This window comes from Loxodonta africana, chromosome 6 (genome assembly GCF_030014295.1).
Source record: "Loxodonta africana isolate mLoxAfr1 chromosome 6, mLoxAfr1.hap2, whole genome shotgun sequence".
NCBI lineage: Eukaryota > Metazoa > Chordata > Mammalia > Proboscidea > Elephantidae > Loxodonta > Loxodonta africana.
This window is the reverse complement of record NC_087347.1, coordinates 103,810,923-103,824,008: the sequence shown is the minus strand read 5'-3', so window position 1 is coordinate 103,824,008 and position 13,086 is coordinate 103,810,923. Positions and strand designations below refer to the sequence as shown.

General features: G+C 36.4%; 1 long non-coding RNA gene across 1 annotated transcript in view; it reads left to right on the top strand.

Annotated features, from left to right (window-relative positions):
- The window catches only part of LOC111749453 (uncharacterized), a 267,250-nt gene that overhangs the window by 23,072 nt on the left and 231,092 nt on the right, over window positions 1-13,086 (top strand). Inside the window, exon 2 of the long non-coding RNA XR_010322319.1 lies at window positions 12,409-12,492. This is a non-coding gene — a long non-coding RNA (uncharacterized LOC111749453). The remainder of the gene's footprint in view (window positions 1-12,408; window positions 12,493-13,086) is intronic.

Here is a 13,086-nt window from a genome sequence, read left to right as displayed (position 1 = left end):
AGGTTTTGATATATACGGACAGGTGACATTAAATTCTGTAGTATGTTGGGGAGCGCGTAGTCTTCCAAGCCAGACAGACCTGAGTTTGAAGTTCGGATTTGCCACTTACAACCTGGCAACTCTGTACAAGTTGCTAAACTTTGTGGACCTTGTTTTCTTTATCTGCACAATGGGCGTAATACTCACAGAGTTGTGGCAAGTGAGACAACTTACATGGTGCTCAAAGAGCCTCCCATAGTACAGGTGTGCGGTAAACATTTCCCTTTGCTTTCTTTCTATCCTTGGTTCCCCTGTAATGCGTGGCATACAGTTGTAAGACAATGGATTCATTCATTTAACAGATATTTGTTTCAATATTGCATTTGATGAATCAGTCACTATGTTACAGCTGTGAATGTTACAGAGAACAAAGCAGCATTGAGGAGTAAATTAGCTAGGCTGTAGTATTAGAGAATATACCACCTTCAAACTATCGACCTGTCCAAATGGACTAAGTTAGGTGTTGATATTAATTTGTGGAGAGATATTTGATTGATTTTCTTCTTCTTTTTTTTTTTTTTTTTAAGGCAATCATTATCTACAGAGTACGGTGCAAGTACTTAGCCAAAATCTATTTGCAGAGCAAAAATACTACATTATGTATCCAGAAGGTGATATTTAATGATCCTTAAGTACATGGATTGCTTTTATCGAATAGAGCAGTCAGTTTCATGGGCACTTAAAGTCTATGAGGTTGATCTACAAGTATTCTTTGGTTGATAACAATTCCACTAATTCTTGCTGCTTGCTAGTTGGAAAAGTGTGCATGACCTCTTGTTAAGTTGTTTCCAACTCATAGTGACCCTATAGGACAGAATAAAACTGCCCCATAGGGTTTCCAAGGAGCACATAAATTATGTGAAATGTCCTATCTACTCAGGAACTTTAAGAAATTTGGATAGAAAAAAAAATAATTCAATTCAAATGGATTGTTTTAATGGGAACAAATTTGGGTACATTTTTGGGTTTCCATTAATTTCACAAATTAGCCCCATCTCTCTCTTTAGGCTGATCAATATCAGTCTGTAATTTATTGTTGATGCTGCCTGTTCTAAGGGAGCACTCATTGCAAACACTCATTGGCCAGACTCATTGGATGACTGTTTAAGGATTGTGGATGGCACCTATAGCTTGTTGATCGATATGAAATAGTTTTCTCATGAGTCTTGGAAATTTCAACTTCCAGGTAACATTCTCAACTATGACTGAAGACCTTGATTTTATATATCAGGAACTATTATATTATTTTCCTCTTTTCTCTTTAACGTAATGAAAATTTTTGGACCTAAATATCATGAAATAGGTATTAATGCCAACCTACAAGAAACGGACTTTTTATACCAAAAACCTTAAAAATTTAACAAAGGTATAAATGCAATTTACTTAAAAAAATGCAAATTAGGAATTGTAAGAAAGGCAAGTTGAAACAAATTATAGGAATAATTTCAGTTTAGGAAACCATGAAATGGCAAGTTTCTTTTTTCCCCTGTTATTCAATTTCCCCTTTTTTAGTGACATTCAACTTTTCTGTAACTCGTGCCGCTTAAGGTGAGGCATACCTGTACAGAGGTCCTTTGACTCTGTTCTGTGCATACATTCTGAAGTTTCTAAATGTTACAGTGTGATTCTGTGTTTGATAATCTAGTGCAATAGGCATTGTTGTGGTAAGAATCTTGCCCTTGATGGAAAGTAATGAGACCACATTTGTTCCTTTTTCACTTTTCATTTGGAGGATGTAAACGCAGGTGGTGTTTTGTAATCTTGGAGGCTTTTCTCTCTGCCTCTGTGTGTTGAAGAAGTCATATCAGATTTGAGTGTCAACTGTTCAATTTTCTTCAAAGATTTTGACATCCAGGCATATGGCAGACTGTCAGATCCTGTCTTCCCAGGGCTTATTTATTAATTGAAGATGGGCTCAACTGATATGAAAATTATAAATAAACAAATCCATATATGACTTAAATACTGAACTTTATTATTATTTAATCTTGAGATTGTGCATGGTGGTAACTCTTAGGCTTGGAACAGAGAGAAGATCTTTTCCATTTTTTGATGGCATACTCTGTCCTTGCTTACTAGTGTTTTTAAGATATATTTTTTCATAATGTTTTATTTTTTCCTTTCTACTGACTCCCTAACATCTTCTGTACCAGATGCCATGTGGTTACTTCCTAGACTGTGGGCTTCTCACTTTTACTCAGTTGACCTGTTCTGTCATATCATTACAATTAAGAGAAAAACATGTAGGAGATTCCTGGGTCCTGTGGAAGAAAGATCGGCTAGGTTGTGCTCTGGTTACAAATATCTTCACAGTTCCAGTGGCTTAAAGAACAAAGTTTTATTTTCACTCATGTTGCTTGACTATCACAGATCAGCAGAGGAGCTTTTCACATTGTAATTATGTAGGGAACCACTCTGAGGGAGCAACTGATGTCCTGAATATTTCTAAGCCTCACACAAGAGAAAAAAGAGTATTCTGAGAAAAAAAGTCATGAATTAGAAATCAAATCTCCATCCTAGAAGTTACAAACTCACTTAAATTCAGAGCATGTTAGACAGAACGAGTCACATGTCCCTATATAACCAAAGGGGAGCCGGGAGGTGCAATCCCACAGTGTGCCTGGAAAGAGGTGGACTAGAACTGCAGTAAGCAGTATGGCAGGCAGCTTCCATGCTGCTTTTGCTCTTAGTTAAAGATTATGAATCACAGATGAGAGAAGCTTGGGCTTATTCAGCTCTTGCAGAGATGACTAGCATCTGAATGCTTACTATGTGGCAGTTCAGTTATACCATGTTTTAGAGAATCCATTTGGAACTCTAAGTACTCGGCACTATTCTGGGTCAGTTCCAAAATTAGAGGCACTATGGCCAAATGATGATAAATACAGACCTTGGATCTAGAGAGTTCTGGGTCTCAATCTCCAAATTTTCCTTTTTCTGTCCATGTCTTCTTTAGAGAGTAATTCAATTTGCCAAATATTAATTTCTTCCTCTGTAAAATGGGAATAATTAAAACAATAAAGAACGTGTTTATTATTCACCCCTTTCCCCACCAGACTAAAATGTAAACTCTCAGAGGGCAGAGATTTTTGTCTGCTTTTGTCACGGATTAATTTCTAAGTTCTTAGAACATTACCAGTACTTAATAAGCATTTGTTGCTTGAAAAAATATGTAGGATTTTTATGAGCACCAAATGAGTTCATGTATCTGAAGTACATTATACAGTTCCAGGTGGATATTTAGGGCTTGATAAGTGGTAGCTATTTTTAAAGTTTGGGAAGAAATTAAGAGATGAGTTGAGGTTTGCAAATAATGGGGGGAAATCTTTCCCAGGTCTGTTCACAGCAGCATGTATTACAGGGAAGATCCAAGAATGGAGTAAACTTTGTGGTGGGATTGGAAGTCCAATTTGTTTTGCAATGAAAAAAATTCAGTTCAGTTTTAAAGGACATCCAAAATTCTGGCACATTCTCGTACCTGTCTGACATAGTTTTGTGGCTTTTCTTGAGGTCAAGGCAAATTGGAACAAAATTGCATCTGTGGGGGTTTCTCCAAAGGCTGTGGGGTTGAAATCTGTAGTCTTAGGCTTGGTAATTCTTCCTTCAGCCTGACATCCATCCATCCATCCATCCAACCATCCATCCATCCATCCATCCATCCATCCATCCATCCATCCATCCATCCATCCATCCATTTAATTCAATAAATATTTATTAAGTATCTATTAGATACCAGGGAGGTACAAATAGTTTGTACTTTGCTACTAACCTCAAGGTTTGTGGTTAAAACTCACCTAGCAGTGCTATGGAAGAAAGGCCTGGAGATCTGCTTCCATAAAGATAATAGCCAAGAAAATCCTGTGGAACAGTTCTATTCGGTAACATGTGGGGTTGCTATGAGTCGGAACTCAACAACAATGAGTTTGCTTTTTTTTTTCTTTAAGATACCAGGGAGTGAAATTTTCCTCCAGATTTTCCCCTGATTATTATTTTACTTTTAATTAGTTAGCAGAGATCTTAACTTTGGTCTTGCAATTACTGATCATTAAGACCACTTGGTTCAGATTACAGTACGGTCCTATTGGTAACCAGTGTCACATTATATGATAGTGCATTCTTCCCCGGAGAATGATGATCATTTTGGTACAGCCTTGTTGGTACACAAAACTGAACCAGAGTGCTAGCAAACATTCCAGTGAAGATGGAATGATTGTCTAGTTGACATCACTTTAGACAAGAAGTCCTGCCCTAATTAGCCCTGTCACTAAACTTATGGGGCTAAGTTTGGTTAAACACCATTTCTAACGTTTAGAACTTAGAATTTTAGGAATGTAGTTTTCCTTTTATTCTGAATATTTGTAGATGGTTTGGCACAAATACAAAAAAAAAAATTGCTGTATTTATTTATGATACTTCTCTGTTGGGAAACAATAATCTTCTGCTTCTTAATCTAAATTGAACTGCAGGGTACCAATAAAACAAGTCACAACACACAAAGTAAATTTTCTCTGTATAAATAAATAACTCTTTAAGATTTATTGGTTTTTCTCTAGTTCCCCCTTTCTCTGAGTGGTGTAGTCCAAATAAAATGATGGGTTTATTCTCATCTGATAAAATATTCATAAAAGAAACCACTACCTTCGCATTTGGATTAAGAAACTATGAAGAAAACATAATTATGAATGTTGGCCCTTATCTAGATACTATCCAAAGCCCATTAGCTGAAACCAATTGTCTGCAGGCAATCACTTTTCACTTTACCTTTGTTTTTGCTCCTTGTTAAAACTTTTATTCACTTTAAGCTACTACATAATGATCTGAAAACAAACAAAAGCAAATGATCAGCCTGTGCTTTGATCACGCACAGGCTTTAAGAGCTGAGCCAGGACATGGCTAAAAAACCATTTTGGTTAATCTGGGTGGCTTTGAAAGTAATGAGGACAATCAAGAAAGAGAGTTCCCTCAGTCTTAGATTAACAGGTTTTGTGCTGTATAAGTGAGATTTAGAAATGAGATTTTGGTCTTTAATGGTTGTTTGGTGATCTTTGCCACGTGGAGATTAAATATACCTATATCAATCCTCAGGACAACCTTGTTGCCCTGTCCCTTGGTTATTCATGTGTCGTAGGACAGTAGGTTTATCTTGACTTTGGTGTTGATCTACATGGAAGATTCCAGCAAAACTAAGGGAATTCTGGTCCTCAGCTGGGAATCTGAATTTACCATGAGGTGGCTTCTGTTGTGAACATTCTACAAACCCCAAAGTCCATAATGATGGACATTAAGTGTTTTTAAGACAGGTAGATTTCTGATGCTCTCTTTTTACCCTCCAGAAAAGTTTTAAAATGGATTATCACATAAGCAATTGCTTGATTGTTCTCTAGGGTATGTCAGTTCTGGGTAAACAGAAAAATCTTTGTACCTTGGCTCATTTTATAATAAATTCCTTAGTTCAATAGTGAATCTATGCTAGCTTTCAAGGGAAAATTTGCTAGAGAAATCACTGGACATTAGCTGAGTTGGGAGTTCCCAAATGCCAGTTTAAGGAATATATTTGTTTGGTGTTAAATTTTCACTGGATGGTCTTACACATGTGTTTTGGTGTAAGGTTGACACATTGTTTTTCTTGGGAAGCTCAATATTTTATTTTGAGATCATGTCCTTATATTTCCATGAAAAAAGTGCTTTCTTTTACAAAATGATGGTGAGAATACCCAGTAAACCCAGTGCCGTCAAGAATAAGAGGTAGCAAAATAAAATTTCTGTCTATGTAGGTCCCTGAATTTGTATTTGAAGTAGGCCCATTCACAAAATTGGAAAGTCTGCAAACCAGTGATCTGAAAAACTGTAGATCAAGAATGGGCCCTCCTTGATAACAGAAAATACAGAGAAAATTGTTGAAGACTTGTTGGCAGAAAACTTCCCTGGTATTATGAAAGATGAGAAGATATCTATCCAAGATGCTCATCGAACTTCACATAAGGTAGATCTTAAAAGAAAGTCACCAAGACATATTATAATCAAGCCTGCCAAAACCAAAGATAAAGAGAGAATTATAAGAGCAGCAAGGGATAAACGAAAAGTCACCTACAAAGGAGAGCCGATAAGAATAAGCTTGGACTACTCAGCAGAAACCACGCAGGCAAGAAGCAAAGGGATGACATATTTAAAAAATTGAATGAAAAAAATTGTCTGCCAAAAGTCATATAAACATCAAAACTGTCTCTTAAATATAAAGCTGAAATTAAGACATTTCCAGATAAACACAAGTTGAGAGAATTCATAAAAACCAAACCAAAACTACAAGAAATGCTAAAGGGAGTTCTTTTGTTAGAAAATCAATAATATCGGGTATCAACCCAAGACTAGAACACTGGACAGAGCAACCAGAAGTCAACCCAGACAGGGAAATCCAAAAAAACAAATCAAGATTATACAAAAAAAAAAAAAGCCCAAAACAGGGTAACAGCGATGTTATTATATAAAAGAAAACAACATTAAAATAATAAAGAGGGACTAAGAAATATAATCATTCACCTTCCATATGGAGAGGAACTTACGGCGATACAAAGAAATAAAAGTTAGTTTTAAATTTAGAAAAATAGGGGTAAATAATAAGGTAACCACAAAGGAGACAAAACTATCCTACTCATCAAATAAAATACAGGGGAAAAATACACACTCAGCAGAAACAAAATCAACAACAACAAATATGAGGAAAGGACAATATATAAAGAAAATCTACTCAGCACATAAAATCAACTGGGAAAAAGAAGCTGTCAACACACAGAAAAAGACATCAAAATGATAGCACTAAATTCATACTTATCCATAATTACCCTGAATGTAAATGGACTAAATGCACCAATAAAGAGACAGAGAGTGGTAGAATGGATTAAAAAACAAGATCCATCTATATGCTGCCTACAAGAGACACACCTTAGACTTAGAGACACAAACAAACTAAAACTCAAAGGATGGAAAAAAAAATATCAAGCAAACAACAATCAAAAAAGAGCAGGAGTGGCAATATTTATTTCTGACAAAATAGACTTTAAAGTTAAATCCATCAGAAAGGATAAGGAAGGACACTATATAATGATTAAAGGGACAATACACCAAGAAGATATAACCATATTAAATATTTATGTACCCAATGACAGGGCTGCAAGATACATAAAACCAACTCTATCACCATTGAAAAGTGAGATAGACAGCTCCACAATAATAGTAGGAGACTTCAACATACCACTTTCGATGAAGGACAGGACATCCAGAAAGAAGCTCAATAAAGACATGGAATATCTAAATGCTACGATCAACCAACTTGACCTCATAGACATATACAGAACACTCCACCCAACAACAACCAAGTATACTTTCTTTTCTAGTGCACACGGAACATTCTCTAGGATAAACCACATATTAGGTCATAAAGCAAGCCTTAGCAGAATCCAAAACATTGAAATATTACAAAGCATCTTCTCTGACCATAAGGCCATAAAAGTGGAAATCAATAACGGGAAAAGAAATCAAACACTTGGAAACTGAACAATACCCTGCTCAAAAAAGACTGGATTATCGAAGACATTAAGGATGGAATAAAGAAATTCAGAGAATCCAATGAGAATGAAAATACTTCCTATCAGAACCTGTGGGACACAGCAAAAGCGGTGCTCAGAGGCCAATTAATATCAATAAATGCACACATCCAAAAACAAGAAAGGGCAAAAATCAAAGAATTATCCCTACAACTTGAACAAATAGAAAGAGAGCAACAACAACAACAAAAACAAAACACAGGCACCAGAAGAAAACAAATAATAAAAATTAGAGCTGAACTGAACGAGAAATAGAAAACAGAAAAACAATTGAAAGAATTAACAAGACCAAAACCTGGTTTTTTGAAAAACTCAACAAAATTGATAAACCACTGTCCAAACTGACAAAAGAAAAACAGGAGAGGAAGCAAATAACCCAAATAAGAAATGAGATGGGCGATATTACAACAGACCCAACTGAAGTTAAAAGAATCATATTAGATTACTATGAAAAACTATACTGAAACAAATTTGAAAACCTACAAGAAATGGATGAATTCCTAGAAAAGCACTACCTACCTAAACCAACACAAACAGAGGTAGAACAACTAAACAGACCCATAATAAAAGAAGAGATTGAAAAGGTAATCAAAAAGCTCCCAACAAAAAAAAATCCCGGGTCCGGACGGCTTCATTGCAGAGTTCTACCAAACTTTCAGAGGAGAGTTAACACCACTACTACTAAAGGTATTTCAGAACACAGAAAAGGATGGAATACTACCAAACTCCTTCTATGAAGCCACCATATCCCTGATACCAAAACCAGGTAAAGACACCACAAGAAAAGAAAATTATAGACCTATATCCCTCATGAATGTAGATGCAAAAATCCTCAACAAAATTCTAGCCAATAGAATTCAACAACATATCAAAAAAATAATTCATCATGACCAAGTGGGATTCATACCAGGTATGCAGGGATGTTTCAACATTAGAAAAACAATTAATGTAATCCACCACATAAATAAAACAAAAGACAAGAATCACATGATTTTATCAATTGATGCAGAAAAGGCATTTGACAAAGTTCAACACTCGTTCATGATAAAAACTCTCAGCAAAATAGGAATTGAAGGAAAATTCCTCAACATAATAAAGGGTATTTATACAAAACCAACAGCCAACATCACCCTAAATGGAGAGAGCCTGAAAGCATTCCCACTGAGTTCAAGTACCAGACGAGGATGCCCTTTATCACCGCTCTTATTCAACATTGTGCTGGAAGTCCTAGCCAGAGCAATTAGGCTAGATAAAGAAATAAAGGGCATCCAGATTGGCAAAGAAGAAGTAAAAGTATCTCTGTTTGCAGATGACATGATCTTCTACACAGAAAACCCTAAGGAATCCTCCAGAAAACTACTGAAACTAACGGAAGAGTTCAGGAGAGTATCGGGATACAAGATAAACATACAAAAATCAGTTGGATTCCTCTACACCAACAAAAAGAACATTGAAGAGGAAATCACCAAATCAATGCCATTTACAGTAGCCAGCCCCCAAGAAGATAAAATACTTAGGAATAAATCTTACTAGCGATGTAAAAGACTTATACAAAGAAAACTACAGCACACTTCTGCAAGAAACCAAAAGAGACTTACATAATTGGAAGAACATACCTTACTCGTGGATAGGAAGACTTAACATCATAAAAATGTCTATTCTGTCAAAAGCAATCTATACGTTTAATGCAATTCTGATCCAAATCCCAATGACATTTTTAAATGAGATGGAGAAACAAATCACCAACTTCATATGGAAGGGAAAGAGGCCCCGGATAAATAAGGCATTACAGAAAAAGAAGAACAAAGTGGGAGGCTTTACTTTACCTGATTTTAGAACCTATTATACTTTTTTAGTCAAAACAGCCTGCTAATGGTATAATAACAGATACATGGACCAATGGAACAGAATTGAGAATCCAGACATAAATTCATCCACATATGAGCAGTTGATATTTGACAAAGGCCCCAAAACAGTTAAATGGGGAAAAGACAGTCTCTTTAACAAATGGTGCTGGCATAGCTGGATATCTATCTGCAAAGAAATGAAACAAGACCCATACTTCACACCATGCACAAAAACAAACTCAAAATGGATCAAAGACCTAAATATAAAATCTAAAACGATAAAGATAATGGAAGAAAAAATAGGGACAAGGACAACATTAGGAGTCCTAATACATGGCATAAACAGTATACAAAACACTATTAAGAATGCAGAAGAAAAACTAGATAACTTGGAGCTCCTAAAAATTAAACACCTATGCTCATCCAAAGACTTCACCGAAAGAGTAAAAACACTACCTACAGACTGGGAAAAAGTTTTTAGCTATGACATTTCTGATCAGCGCCTGATTTCTAAAATCTACATGATACTGCAAAAACTCAACTGCAAAAAGACAAATAATCCAATTAAAAAAAAATGGGCAAAAGATATGAATAGACACTTCACTAAAGAAGACATTCAGGTAGCTAACATATATATGAGGAAATGTTCATGATCATTAGCCATTAGAGAAATGCAGATCAAAACTACAGTGAGATTTCATAAAAGGCTGGCGTTAATCCAAAAAACACAAAAGAATAAATCTTGGAGAGGTTGTGGAGAGATTGGAACACTTCTACACTGCTGGTGGGAATGTCAAACGGTACAACCACTTTGCAAATCATTTTGGCGCTTCCTTAAAAAGCTAGAAAAAGAACTACCATAGGATCCAGCAATCTTACTCCTTGGAATATATCCTAGAGAAATAAGAGCCCTTACATGAACAGATATATGCACACCCATGTTTATTGCAGCACTGTTTACAATAGCAAAAAGGTGGAAGCAACCAAGGTGCCCATCAACAGATGAATGGATAAATTATGGTATATTCACACAATGGAATACTACGCATCGATAAAGAACAGTGAGGAATCTGTGAAACATTTCATAACATGGAGGAACCTGGAAGGCCTTATGCTGAGTGAAATTAGCCTGTTGCAAAAGGACAAATATTGTATAAGACCACTATTATGAGACCTTCAGAAATAGTTTAAACTGAGAAGAAAACATTATTTTGTGGTTAGGAGATGGGGGAGGGGGTGGGAGAGGGGCATTCACTATTTAGATAGTAGATAAGAATTACTTTAGGTGAAGGGAAAGACAGCACACAATATAGGGGAGGTCAGTGCACCTGGACTAAACCAAAAGCAAAGAAGTTTCCTGAATAAACTGAATGCTTTAAAGGCCAGCATAGCAGGGGCAGGGGTCTGGGGACCATGGTTTCAGGGGACATCTAAGTCAATTGGCATAATAAAATCTATTAAGAAAACATCCTGCATCACACTTTGAAGAGTGGAATCTGGGGTCTTAAACGCTAGCAAGCAGCCATCTAAGATGCACCAGTTGGTCTTAACCCACCTGCATCAAAGGAGAATGAAGAACACCAAGGACACAAGGCAATTACGAGCCCAAGAGACAGAAAGGGGCACATGAACCAGAGACTACAACATCCTGAGACCAGAAGAACCAGATGGTGCCCGGCTACAACCATTGACTGCCCTGAGAGGGAATACAACATAGAACCCCTGAGGCAACAGGAGAGCAGTGGGATGCAGACCCCATATTCTCATAAGGAGAGACTTAATGGCCTGACTGAGACTAGAAGGACCCGGTGATCATGGCCCCCAGACCTTCTGTTGGCCCAGGACAGGAACCATTCTCAAAGCCAACTCCTTAGACATGGGTTGGTCTGGACAATGGATTGGAGAGGGATGCTGGTGAGGAGTGAGCTTCTTGGATCAGGTGGGCACCTGAGACTATGTTGGCATCTCTTGCCTAGAGGGGAGATGATAGGGTGGAGGGGGTTAGAAGCTCATGAAATGAACACGAAAAGAGAGAGTGGAGGGAGAGAGTAATTGTGAGTGTGTAGCAAGGTGTATATGGGTTTTTGTGTGAAAGACTGACTTGATTCTTAAACTTTCACTTAAAGCACAATAAAAATTAAAAAAAAAAAGAATGGGCCCTCCCGTTCTCCATGCAGCCAGGCTCTCTCTTCTAATTTCAGAGGCTGACTGTCTTCTTGAGACTCTATATCCTCCCTTTTCCTATCCCACCGTAGCCAAATGATATTCGAATGCTCAGGGATTGTTCTTTTTTTTTTTTATTAAATTAAATTTGACCAGAACAGCAAACCCAAAGAGGATCTGAACCAACAGGAACTGACATTTTACAATTGAAGTGTCAGCATCTGACAACTTTGTTGTGTGACTGACACATTTTATTGTTAACATCAGGGCTCTGAGTAATTCTTATTTTCTGATCTGGCTGAGTCCCTGTGTTTTTCAAGATTATATTCCGTTTTGTGCTAAGTAAGTGTTTGGTATTCTTTGATGAGTTGGTTCATTCAATTTAAGGAATGGTTGCAGTTAGTGGTTAGACTGAGTAAATTCTGGAGAAAGATGTAAAACTCTATGTACATGTGTATATTATATACCTTTAATTATGTGTCTTTTGAGGAAATTTTAGGAAATGCAGAAACAAGTGAAAAAGAAAATAAAAAGTATTTACACTCCTATTCCCCAGAAATAAGAACTATTAACATCTTGTTGCATACCCTTTTTGGCCTTTTTTGTGCATATGATTATATACTTGGGACCACATTGTGTTCAGATCTACATATACTGAACATTTTCCTATGTCATTTATCAATCTTCATCAATATTTCACACTTGTAAATAATGCTTCGATGGGCCTTCTGGTACTTACCCTTGATTTTTTTCTTTAGGATGGCTTCCAAGAAGTAGAATTACTGAGTGAAAGGATATAAATATTTTCAAGACCTGAAGAAAGAGTTGAATACTTTTTAGAGGTGATAATAAAAGTAAAATGCTATTTTGAGACATGTAAATCACAATCAAGATGAAATGATTGACCAGGAAACATTTGTATTTTCTGATGGAGATCCTGGGAGTCGGAGAAAGGAAATAATATAAAAAAAAGAATAAAAAACTGAGATGCAATACCAGTGTGTCCAGATAGGAATGTGGGAGAGCAGAAAAATATTGACTTACTAGTCCTGGGAATGAGATTTGGAAATGTTGACATAGATGATCATCACACTTGGTGGTAATATCTACAGTTACAGGATTTAGACCTACTCTAGAATAAATAGAATAGTTAAACAAAATGGACACAGGATTAGTTACACAGTATTTGATGACAAAACATTTAATTTATATACACTTAAGAAATTTCAGTTGCCACTTGCTGAGTTTTTACATGTTTTGCAGAAAATATAAACTAAAGACCTACGGTGTTGGTGGGTTGCAGTTGTTAACTCTGAGTTCAGTTGAAGTGGGGCTTTATTCAAAGGGTAACTGGTCATAAAATACATGTACAATCTCAGGTTTCATGTAATACATATCTTATTTTGTTGTGTGATTTTAACCTACAGTTTTTCTAA